The sequence below is a fragment of the Camelus bactrianus genome, chromosome 3, assembly GCF_048773025.1.
Source record: "Camelus bactrianus isolate YW-2024 breed Bactrian camel chromosome 3, ASM4877302v1, whole genome shotgun sequence".
Taxonomy (NCBI): domain Eukaryota; kingdom Metazoa; phylum Chordata; class Mammalia; order Artiodactyla; family Camelidae; genus Camelus; species Camelus bactrianus.
The window spans coordinates 80,140,888-80,154,032 of record NC_133541.1 but is presented as its reverse complement, the minus strand read 5'-3'; the positions used below and the strand labels follow the sequence as shown (position 1 = coordinate 80,154,032).

Here is a 13,145-nt window from a genome sequence, read left to right as displayed (position 1 = left end):
GTGGTTGGCTATAAGATTTCAGGTTCAAAATCAATTTCCCTCCAAACTTGAAATTTTGCCCCACTTAGGATTTTTCATCATTATGTCAAATGCAAACCTAATTCTTTTTTTTTTTTCTTTGTAGACATTTGGGATTTTTTTTTTCTTGAATCTTGGTGCTCTCAAAATTTACCATTTGACGTTTAGATTCATTCATTCATTTGATAACTATTTATTGAGCACCTACTACATGCCAAGCACTTGTTTTAACTGCTAGGAATATGATATAGAACACCACAGACAAAAGTATGTGTCTCTTATTATATAATCTACTGGCAGCTTGGGGGGCCCTTTTAATTAGTACTGTACTACACAGTAAAAATGCTTTATAAATAATCTCTTTGATTATTTCTTCCATTGCACTCTCTTTCTTCTATGTACTTGGAATGCATAGAAGACCCAATTTCAATGTAACATAAATTTTTTGTCATTTTCATCTATTTCTTATTCTCTATCCTGAAGAAAATCTTGACTTGTTACCTTTTCCTTTAGCTTTGTCTATTCTGCCTTTAAGCTAACTAATGAGATCTTTCATTTCTACCAAGATATTTACATTGGTATAAATACTGTTGTTGATTCATGTTATTCTGTGTGAATTAAATTCATCTGCTTTCTTTTTTCCCCACCTTTCTTCTGTCCTGAATTATTATTCTATAAAACTGATTATTTTCACTATTTTATCAACCACAGAAAAACAAAGGAGAAAAAAATGACAGCATGAAGATTAAACAATATGCTACTAAAAAAGCAATGGGTCTATGATGAAATCAAAGAAATTTTAAAAAATACTTTGATACAAAAGACAATGAAAACACAACCACACAAAATCTATGGGATATGGCAAAGGCAGTCCTAAGAGAGAATTCATAGTGATACAGGCTTTCCTCAAAAAACAGTAACAATCTCAAGTAAACAACGTAACCTAACACCTCAAAGAATTATAAAAAGAATAGCAAACAAAACCTAAAGTCAGCAGAAGGAAGGAAATAATAAAGATCAGGGAGGAAATAAATAAAATAGAGATAAAAAAGAAATAGAAAAAAATCAATCAAACCAAGAGCTGGTTTTTCAAAAGAGTAAACAAACTTAACAAACCTCTGGCAAGCCCACCAAGAATAAAAGAGAACATTAATAAATAGAATAAGAAAGGCAAATGGAGAAATTACAACCAAAATCACAGAAATACAAAAAAAAAAAAAAAAAGAGAGAGAGAGAGAGAGAAATACTATTAACAACTATATGGAAACAAACTGGACAACCTAGAAGAAATGGGTAATTTTCTGGAAATAAGCAGTCCACCAAGACTGAATCAAAAAGAAACAGGCCACTTGAACAGATCAATCACTAGAAATGAAATAGAATCAGCAATAAAAAAACCTCTCTACAAACAAAAGTCCAGGACAAGATTATTTTAAAATTACCACTTATTTATAATTACCATGAGATTTATTTTTCTTCCCATAATGACTCTTTAAAAACAGATGTTGTATCATCTTCCCAATATCAACTATAGTTTCTTAACTTTTTGGGGGTTGTTTACTCAAATAACTAAATTCTCAGGTGTAAAGTCACCTATTTGATGAATTTGGTGACTCTCTTTCATGGTAACAGACTTCCTCATGCAATGCTTGGCTGTCTGGTCAGCTGTGTATTCCAGAGCCACTATTTGACCTGGTCCTTTCTTGGACAGTTACCTCAGATGTTTGTGGGGCAAGAGCAGTGCACGTATTACAGGCAAGTTTGCAGCCAGTCTTCTACTCTCTGGCTCCAAGGCCCTGCTGGGGGGTCACTAGCCATGCAAGGGACTTTCTCTCTGGCCCCACAGCCTACACTCATCACTTGACCTTGACAGCAAACTGCTACTGTCCACTCCTCAGCACCTTTAGAGATAAAAGGAGGGACTGACTGGTTTTCCTCCTCAGAAAGAAATTACCCTATTACTGATCCTAATGTTCCAGAAGCTTTGCCAGCTTCTCATATTCATTGATTTTTAGGTTGCAGCTCCCTGGAAACCACTCCCACATCTGCAGTGGCATTCTCTTGCTTTCTTTTGTGCTGTGCCTCTTCTATTCTGTTGTTCGGCATGAATCAAACTCATCAGCTTTCTTTTCTCCCCATCTGGTTTCTTTCTGTCATGAATGACTATTATTTTATAACATGATTAAGATTATTTTAAAAAAATATATCTTGAGCTAGTTGAAGAAATTTGGGAAAGCACACATCTATCCTGAGAGCACCATCTTTACCCAAAGAACTTCTTTTCAGTCTCCATTAAATTAATTCAGCAAGGAGAAAACCTGTTCTCTGAGATAATAGGTTATTTTATCTAAAATGTGAAAGCCCGAAGTATTAAATATGTTTTTCATGAAATAACCATACAGATGGCAAGCAAGAAAAGTCAGCTTTATTTTTCATTTTCTCCTGTGCTCATTATTACACTATCATCTCTCAGCTTCACATCCACACTTCTATTCTTTATGTGTTGGGATTCTGGGGCTGGGATGCTGCAAACCAGTTCTCTTTGGCTAGCTGGACAACAGGGGGCACTAGAGAGAGAGTAGACAAGAGGAAGGAGAAGAGACACTGCCCTTATCAGTTATTTCCTGTTCCTGTTTTGATTCCTGTTACTCTCAGCATCATCCAACAAAGACACACCTGATGGTGGCTGGTTATTCCAGGAGTGCAGCTGATTCCAGCTGCATTTTTCTCCAACACTGGTGCAACAACATCACTATAGCTTCTCACTGGCCCAGCTGCAGCTAACTGGTACCCCCTCTTCAACAGTCTGGTTCCTGGTCCCATGTACACCACTGTGGAGTTCCTGAGGCATTCACACAGCTCGGCCACGCACTCTCCTCAGAAGTCTCAGCCCAAGTGCTGTGAGTCCCTCAGCCAAGTTCTCATTCTTAATAACGTTAATCCCTACCCTTAATTTTCTCAGCTCTACAGATGGTCTGTGACATAGTGTTCCCTTTTTCAGATGTCCAATTCCTGGATGATCATTAACTTAAATTCTCCTGATAAAATTATTATGACTTCTGTCACCTAAGTGGACTCTGAATAATCTACTTCCCTACCTATGATAGCTTTTTCAAGTGTTCAGTGAGACTTCAATCCTATTGTCAAAATAACCATTAATTTTATTACACATGAAAAATGTTATGGACTATATGCTATACTGAAACATCTAAAAATATGATTAAAGGAAAATGGACACAGTCTCTTTCTCCCCTAATTTCAAATAAATGAGTTTGAAAGGGTAAATTAAAGGATTCCCATAACATTTTTCTCTAAACAAGTTTTTCTGTAGCCTCAAAGCACCAAAATCCTCTGTATATCTTTGGAAATCTTTTCATTCCAGTAAATATGGGTAATTTTTCTATCCAAGCCTGGGAAAGCATTAATGTCAAACGATGGATGCTACCCACTGAAGTATAACTGTCCAGGGATTTGTATTTCTTTAAGTCTTGATCTAAATTATACATCTTTTTTTTTTAAAGTAGCAAAAGAGAGGAAAAATTGATTAGATATTTATTAAGTTCATGTTTTATTTCTGTAGAAAATCACTGGACGCTAACTAGATGTTAGTAGTCGAAAAGATGGAAGGCATGAAAACAGAAGAGACTTCAATGTGGATAAATAAGCCTAGACTTTTATCCTGATGCCTTAAGTGGTTATTAAATATTTGAGTCCAAACATACACTCTCTGTGGCAGCTCAGTCTCAGCAAGTAGCCACATCACCAGTCTTAAGAATCAAAAACTCCATAGGAAACAACACCACCACATATACAAGACCTGTACTTTTCCAGAGCTGACTTACCAAGAAGTACCAAGTAAAACATACTTTGCGAATAGAACCACCTGCTTCACAAAAAGTCTGGCTTTTCATATTGATGTTTCACAAAGCCTTGGCAGCCATGAGAGTATGAACAAAAGCCATGCCTTTCTCAGGTAATCAGAAAATTAAGTAAGGGACCTTAACAATTAGTGCTGGTACCTTAAATGTGCCCAACTACTAACTGCCAATCTGGGTAATGAGCAACAGTGTAAGGAAATCATCATTACTCCGCCAAGACGATGATTTTACCACCAGGATGGAGCTGCCAGCCCATCTTTGAGATTGCCCTAAATAAATGCTAGGACAGCAAGACAGCCTGGACACAGAAATTGCCTCTGGACTGAAGGTGAGAAGCATCCGTCTGCACGTTTCATATAAAAATAACTGGGTGACAGATCCTGAAACAATTACTCATTAAGAATTTTGTCTTTAAAAACACGTGTCTCCTTTCCAAAGAAGAAAAAGGTTTTTGTTGTTGTCCCCCAAAATAAGTACCTTTTTTAACCTGACATTAATTTTTCAGGACCAAAAAAGAACTCCCAGAAAACTCTTATCTCCCACAATTATTCTTTGAAGCTTGTCATAAGATTTTAAAAATGTAGACTTTATAAGATGTTTTTAATTACAACTTCATTTTTATCACTCTCTTCTGATAAAAACGAAGGCTATGAATCTCTGTGCTGATAACTAATCCTACCAAAATGCTGGAAACCAGTCTTAAAATTTAAATAAGAATATATTTATTCACTCAATAAAATTTTTTAGCGCCTTTTACATGACAGGCACTTTTGTAATCACAGAATGAGCCTACCCAAGGGTTACAAAGACAAATAAACAATTACTGTCTGTTCTTTTCCCCTCCTATTATTGAAATATCAACCGTCTTACCTCTTCTTAGGGCAGTGGTAGTCAGCTAGTAGGAAAATGGCCAGTGAATGGTTGAAAAAGAGCAAGTCACTATATTGAAAATAACTGAAACCATAGGCAGAGAGGAGGGTTCAAATGAAGTAATTCTGACCTAAGTTTAACCATCTTTTTTCAGTAAAATCACTCTGCTTTACATTGGAAGTAAATGCACATATTTTACTCACCGTTACTGCTTATACCCCACTCCATTCCTTAGATTCACTTTTTCTCTTGCTGGAGTCCATCCTTTTGTAGTTCTCAGCAAGAATCTGTAAGAGGTAAAATGTGTTAGATTTTGTCTAAAACTTTATTTCATCCTTACTCCTGAATGATAATGTAGTGCTTACAGTCCTCAGGCTGTGAATCCCCTCTCCTTAGCATTTAAAGAGTTTATTCTGTTGCCTTCTAGGATGTTATTATCACACACATATGGGAAAAAATTACAGTCAGCATAATTCTCGTTATTTTGCAGGAAATCAGGAAAACATATTTTAATTAGATTCTTCTGTTTTTCACCTACAGCCATATCATGGACGGTTCTGTAATTCCTGCCCTATACAAAAGAATATGGTTAAGGGAACAAGTGGAGACTATAAACTAGGTCATAAGCTACTCACTCAAGTCATGAAATTAAAGGACAGTATCTGCCAGAAAGTACTGTTTTCTGTTTCAAGTAGAAGTGTCGATATAGGGTGGTGGTGTTACTATATTGTACATAAGACTGAATTTATTTCTCATATTTACCACTTAAATCACTATCTGAAGATCTATGTCTTTGTTCAATTCAGAAGACACACTCTCATTTCTTCAAATCTAGTCTCTTTCCCATTGCTATATCTCTTATTTTTGGAAAATGTATTAGGTACATATTAGAACTTCTCAAACTATTTTCTGATCTAGATCTTAAATTTTATTTTCACCTTATTTTTTCAAACTTTCAGTGTTTCGTTCTGGGTCTTCCAATTTATTATCTCTTTAATTGTGCTCACCTGTTAATTAAAACAAGATAGTAATTTTCATTTTCAGAATCTCTAATTGGTTATTTTTTGTTTTCCCTGTTTTTGAGTCACATCTGTCTCTCATGATTCCTTTTTCTTATATTTCAAAAATACTTATTCTTTAAAAATCTGTTTTGGGAGACTGACTTAGTATTTGTATTTCTCTGAATGATAATTCACCAGCTAACTGACTTTATCAGCCATCTTTCATGAGGTTTTGTTTCCTCTTCTTGAGTAAGACCGCTCTCTCCTTTTGCTCACTGTCATAGTGGTGTAGCACCTAGATACTTTAAACACATATTTTAAAATATTTTGTCTAGCATTGCTCTGTTGGAGGTGATGAGAGAGGTGGACAATGCATCAACTAACAATGCCACTTAAAACAGAAAATATATTTCTAATGTCTTACTTGTTAAACCAGAAGGTACTAAAAAATATTTTATTTATTTCCAAAGTTAGCATTCAGAACTTTTTTCTAAAAGACCAATGTTACTAACTACACAGTTCAGAAATCAGCAAACTATGACCTAATCCAAACTGCCACCTGATTTTTAAGGCCCATCAGCTGAAAACTGTTTTCACATTTTTAAGGAATTGTCAAAAAACAAAGAATCATGTGCAATAAAGACCATACTTGGCCTTTTACAGAAAAAGTCTGCTAGCCCCTGATATAGTTTACCTATGGATGCCATCTCAACGATTTTGTTCTCTGATTTTTTAGAACAAATTTTATTTTTTTAGAGCAGTTTTAGGTTCACAGCAAAATTCAGTGGAAGGTACAAAGATTTTCTATAAACTCCTGCCCCTACACATGGCAAGGCCTCCCCCATTACAACATCCTTCATTGGAGCGTTATTGGTTGCATTTGACCAACCTACACTGACCTATCATTATTACCTAATGCACATAGTTTACGTCAGGATTCATTCTTGGTGTTGTACACTCTATGGGTTTGGACAGATGCATGATATTTATCTACTGCCACAGAATCATACAGAATAGTTTTACTGCCCCCCAAATCTTCTGTGCTCCACCTGTTCATCCCTCCCTTCCCACTAGCCTTTTCCAGAATGTCATATAGCTGGAATCCTATATGTTACGTAGCCTTTTCAGATTTGCTTATGTCTTTTAGTAATATGCCTTTATAGTTCCTCCATTTCTTTTCACAGCTTGAGGGCTCATTTTTCTTAGTACTAAATAATATTCCATTGTATGTACCACTGTTTGTTTATCCATTTATCTTGGAAGAACATCTAGGTCCCTTCAAAGTTTTGGCAATTACAAAGAAAGCTGCTATGAACACCTGTGTACAGGTTTTTGTGTGGATATGTTTTCAACTCCTTTTGGGTAAATACAAAGGAGAATGATTGCTGAATCTTATGTTAAGAGTATGTTTAGTTTTCTGTAAGAAACCACCAAACTGTCTTCCAGAATGGCTGTACTATTTTGCATTCCCACCAGCAATGCCTGAGAATTCCTGTTGTTCTATATCCTCTCCAGCTTATGGTGTTGTCAGTGTTCGGATTTGCCCATTTTAACAGGTGTGTAATGATTTCTCATTGTTTTAATTTGTATTCTCTGATGACATATGGTGTTGAACATCTTTTCATGTGCTTATTTGTCACCTGGGTATCTTCTTTGATGAGATATCTATTAAAGTCTTTGGTGAATTTTAAAATCAGGTTGGTTGTTTTATTTTTGTGTTTTAAGAATTCTTTGTGTATTTTGGCTAACAATTGTTTATCATACATGTCTTTTGCAAATGTTTCCTCCCATTCTGTGGCTTATCTTTTCATTCTCTTCACTGTCTTTCATACAGCACAAAATGGTTATTTTCAATGAACTCCAGTTTATCACTTCTTTCTTTATAGATTGTGCCTTTGGCGTTATATCTAAAACTCATGGTTATCTAGATTTTCTCCTATGTTATTTCCAGGATTCTTATAACTTTGCATTTTATATTTAGGTCTGTGATCCATTTTGAGTTATTTTTGTGAGGAGTGTAAGGTCTGTGTCTAGATTCATTTTTTTGCATGTGGATGTCCAATTGTTCCAGCACCATTTGTTGAAAAGACCATCTTTTCTCCATTATATTGCCTTTGCTCTTTTGTCAAAGATCAGTTGACTATATTTATGTGGGGGCTATTTCTGGGCTATTATATTCCACTGATTTGTTTGACCATTTTTTTGCCAATACCATACTGTCCTAATCACTATAGCTTTCCAGGAATTTTTGAAGCCAGGTAGTGTCAGTCTTCTAAATCTGTTCTTCTTCTTTAATATTGTGTTAGGTACTTGGGGTTTTGCCTCTCCATATAAATTTTAGAGTCATTTTGTCAATGTCCACAAAATAATCTGCTGGGATTTTGATTAGGATTGTACTGAATCCACAGATCAAGCTGGGAAGAACTGACATCTTGAGTTTCCTATCCATAAACACTGACTATCTCTCCATTTATTCTTTGATTTCTTTCATCAGAGTTTTGTAGTTTTCCTTATATTGTACATATCTTGTTAGATTTATTCCTAAGTATTTAATTTTGGGGGGTGCTCATATATAAGGTGTTCTGTTTTTAATTTGAAATTCACCTGTTCATTGCTGTTATATAGGAAAGCAATTTACTTTTGTATATTAATCTTGTATCCTACAACTTCCCTATAATTGCTTATTAGTTCCAGGAAATTTTTGGCAATTTTTTTTGGATTTTCAGCATAGACAGTCATGCCACCTGTGAACAGTTTTATTTCTTCCTTACCAATTTGAATACCTTTTATTTCCTTTTCTTTTCTTATTGCATTATTTTGGACTTCCAGTAAGTTGTTGAAAAGCAGTAGTGACAGGAAACATCTTTGCCTTGTTCTGGATCTTAGTGTGAAAGCTTTAAATTTCTCACCATTAGATATGCTGTTAGTGGTATATTTTTGTAGGTGATCTTTATCAAGTTGAGGAAGTTTCCCTCTTCCTAGTTTAATGAGAAAACAATTTGAGTGGGTGTTGGATTTTATCAAATGCTTTTTTGCATCTATTGATACCATATCAATGGTTTTATTTTAAAAAAATACCTGGAGTGAAACTCAGGAATTTCCCTTTTACCTTACAACATCAGATCGTTCTGATTCCTTTGAGATACCCTGTCCTAGGAAGTCCATACATCCAACGGGCTTTTGGGACACTTTGAAAACCACCAAATGAAGTTTTCCCAAAATATTTATAACTGAGTCAAAACAATTGAGCATCATTCCCTGTCAATGACTACAGACCTGTGTGTTAACAATTATCTCCTATGTTAGTCCATCCCAAATACCATATGTAAGTGCAGTCTCCTTTCTCAGACCAAAACTGGAGAAACAAGTTATTTCCTGTTTTTCACTTTTTTCTCACATTGCTGAAATTTCACACTATTTTCTTTTCTTGGTATAGTAATTATAGACTGAAGAGACAAAGTAAAGTTATTGGCTGGAAAAAAAAAAAAGGTCATTAAATCAAGAAGATTTGAAAACCACAGCCAGAGGAGAATCCCAGTGGAAGTAAATTCATCAGACCAAACATAACATTCTTTTCAATGAAATAACTGAGTTCTGCATCAGAATTAAAAAGAACCAAATGCTTTGTTTCTGAGTATAGTTTGGATAGCAGGCCAGTTTTAAAAAATACTTTCAATTCTAGACATTGGAGCCCTAAAACATGTTCATTTCTTAGTCTTATTCTAGATATTAAAAACCACTCAAAAGTTTTATCCCACACAAAAATGTTCCAGGGTAAATTTACATCAACTTTGTAACATAAAGGTGCAAGAAGAGCTTCTAAAATTGCTTGCAGGGCTAGTTTTCAAACATGTGAAGGCCATGGGTGACTTTCAGTTGGTGATGAGAGAACAGTCCATCCTTGCCATGTTTCTTTTCTCAGGCAGGAGGTCCAGGAACTAATTGGTGCAGAAACACAGGTAGAAATTTCGATGGGCAGAGAGAGTAGCTCAAGGAGGGAATGGAAACGGAGGTCTGACTTGTAACACAGTTTTGCGTCTTGGGTTCTAATCCGATTTACTGATTTAAATATAGTGACTACATTTGACTATTTTTCAAAGCCTAGAGACAGCATGATCCCTTCCTGCCTTAGAGTCTTAGTCCATAATCATGCTGAAAGTCTTTTATGTTACAGAGCATCAGGAGTATGTTTCACAGTGAAGAAAGAAAAGTAAGTCTCCTTTGCTTTTCTTTATACAGCTACCAGCTTCTTTCTCCAAGCTGAATATAAAGTACATTTTCCACTTTAAAATCACCCTTTAGGAACTGTGTTCTTATACACTGTGGCAGAGAAGATAAAAAGTGATTATAGTTTCTACCCTAAGCCTCGGATCCTGGTTATAGCTGACAAGTCTATGCTGTAGTAGGAATAAAATCTTAAATGATTGCTATCTTGCTGGCTTCCTATACAATACAAAGACAAACCTTGAAGCAAGTACTTTTGAAAAACTGAAATGTTTCATTAAGTCTATTTGAGTTATGCTCGTGGCAAAGCAAAATCACTGTCACCAAACTAGTACATTTCTCCTCCTTCTTCAATTCTTGATTTATGTGGAAGTGATAAGTAACCCTTTCCTCTGATCTTGGTTCCAAAGGGTAAATATGAGAGATAACATCTGGTAGTATTCATTTGGAACTGATGATACCATCTGTTTCTTGTTACTGAAACCATGTGGCCATAGCCTAAAAGTTAATCATTGATGACTTTACTGAATTACTCCTTTCGATTAACATTGAGGTTGCTGTTAATTTTTCCTGATAAAATAGTTCTTGTGTTTGTTTGTTTTTAAGCTGTTAGAAGACTGACAGGCACTCCAGTTGCAGCTTCCTCTTGTCCAAATGGCAAATGCTGATTTTGGTGGCCATTAGTCCATTTTCATTATTCATTCTTTGAAAGCAAGCATCTGGCCCACATGGGGAGACCCAGCCTCACCAAAGGAGCACAGTGAGGAGCCCAGGAAGAACCTGCACAAGCAGCAGGCAGCCCTCCATCTCATTCGTCCTCAAGCACTGCCACTGCCTGTGCCAATGTCCTCTCCTGCTGAGTCAGGTTCTCATGCCTGACTATCTCATGTGAGGTTTGAAATGCCCAAGCGTTCACTGACTCTCTGACTCAGAACAAGAGTGTAACAATCTTTCCGGCTGAAGCAGAATTCAGCTTAATTACTAGGTGTTCATTATTTCTACTTTTTTAAATTATCTGAGGCAAGGATAGATAAACTACGGCCAAGAGGCCAAATTAAGCCCACCATCTATTTTTGCAGTTTTATTGGAATACAACTACGCTCATTCTTTACACATTTTCCTATGGCTGTTTTCTTGCCATGATGGTAGAGTTGAGTAATTGCAGAAGACCATGTGGCACATGAAGCTTAAAATATTTACTAACCATCCCTTTAATCATTCCATTATGAACAATGTTTATGGACCCCTGGTCTAGGGTTCTGACACTATTTATTTAGGATTTTCTCTTACTTTCTGTGTGACCTTTTTACAGCTCAGTTTTCTCATCTGTAAACTGAGGATAGAAACAGACCTCACTGACGGGGTTCCTGTGAGGATGAAACTAGATATTGCATGTGAAGCACACAGCACAGGGTCTGCAGAAGCACTCAATACATGTGAGTATTGTTGGGGCCTGAGGTCCTATTTAAAGCTATCAATCTGAACTATTTCTTGTGAGGCAGCTCATACAGAGAAAAAGAGCTTCAAATCTGGGTTCAATCCATATAGTACAGATTATTAGGTATACTACCTTAAGCAAGTTTTTGTACCTTTATTATACCTATATAAGGAAATAATAAAGCTGCCATGGATGGTGGTTTTACCAGTGAGCTACCCAGTAAACATGGCAGTTTAAATGCATGTTCCCCTCCAATGTTTCCCAATGTCCAACTGAAAAGAGAATAAAAGATTGAAAAGCACAAGCTCTACAAAATCAAAGAGTGCTGGTGAAAAGATGAAGCAGATGAGAAATGCCAACAAATAGTTGCAAGCCAGAAAGCAGACCATTAAGAGGGAACTGGTAAGAGAAAGCCACAAGCTAAATGTGGACAACAGAAGATAAAATGCCAGCCAAGGCACACACTGGAGAAAATGAAAGGGCAGAAAAGGGAGGAACAAAGAATCTCAGAAGGTGGGTGAGTTAAGAAGAGATTAGACACAAATGAATTTATTTACAAAACAGAAACAGATTCACAGACACAGAAAACAAACTTATGGTTACCAAAGGGGAAAAGGGGTGTGGAGGGGATAAATCAGGTGTTTGAGATTAGCAGATACAAACTGCTATATATAAAAAAGATAAACAACAAGGTCCTACTGTATAACACAGGGAACTATATTCAATAGCTTGTAATAAACCATAATAAAAAAGTATATACATATATAACTAAATCACTATGCTGTACACCAGAAATACCGCATTGTAAATCAACTGTACTTCAATTAGAAACACAGAGAGAGAGAGAGAGAGAGAGAGAGAGAGAGAGAGAGAGAGAGAGAGAGAAAAGAAAAAAAAAGAAGCAATTAGGCACTAATCCACTTTTCCTGTCCTGAGACTGGAAGTCTGAAAAGATTGAACCAGAGGGACTAAACAGTGATGCTCACAAGTAGAGGTTGTCGTGCTAAAAATAGATTCCCACCATCTATTCCTGCTTGGCTCCTAGAAGGCTGGCAGTCTTGGCTCCCAAGGAGGAGAGCAAAGGGTTTCTCTGGAGAGAAACTTAACTGCCTCCTGAAACGACACTTCTGTACCAAGACCATGGAGGGTGTGAGTGCCCACCCTCACGTTGCTGTGCAGCTCGGCGAGCAAGCAAGCTTCCAGTGAGCCTCTTAGTCCCTGGTGTTTAAGAATAAACACGAAAGCCCCAAAGGCAATGAAGTAAAGCATCTAATACAAACGACACCAAGACAGACAAACAAAAACTTCTCCTGAGCTCTTTCTTGGCGATTTATTGAAGATGTGCCACATAAGAAAAAAAGAAGTAACCAAAAAAAGGGAGATATGGTTTCCAGAACACACTGGGAAGAAGGTGAGGGTTGGAGTGCGAATTTTAAATCTTCCTGAATTACCCCTACAGACAAAGCAAATAGGATACATTAAATAAAAACTAACAGGACAGACACCATCTACAATAAACCTTGGTGACGACGCATTTGCCAACATCATGAGTGGGTAGTAGTAAGACCTGAATTTCCTCAACAGTAGTTTCCGTGAAATGCATTTAGAAAGTGGAGGGGAGGAGGGAGAGACAAAAGAATTTCTAATGGCCTTGAGAGCCAGAGGACCCAAACACTCATACATTTTCTATTGGTTTCCTCGTTTAAAATTAGTTAA

The 13,145-nt window shown here is 36.5% G+C and overlaps 1 protein-coding gene across 4 annotated transcripts in view; it reads right to left on the bottom strand.

The window, feature by feature from the left end:
* KCNN2 (potassium calcium-activated channel subfamily N member 2) overlaps positions 1 to 13,145 on the bottom strand; it is a 363,080-nt gene that overhangs the window by 246,945 nt on the left and 102,990 nt on the right. For all 4 annotated transcript variants that reach the window (XM_074360476.1, XM_074360473.1, XM_074360474.1 and 1 more), the window contains one exon: positions 4,970 to 5,053. The gene's annotated coding sequence lies outside the window, so the exon portion shown is untranslated. The remainder of the gene's footprint in view (positions 1 to 4,969; positions 5,054 to 13,145) is intronic.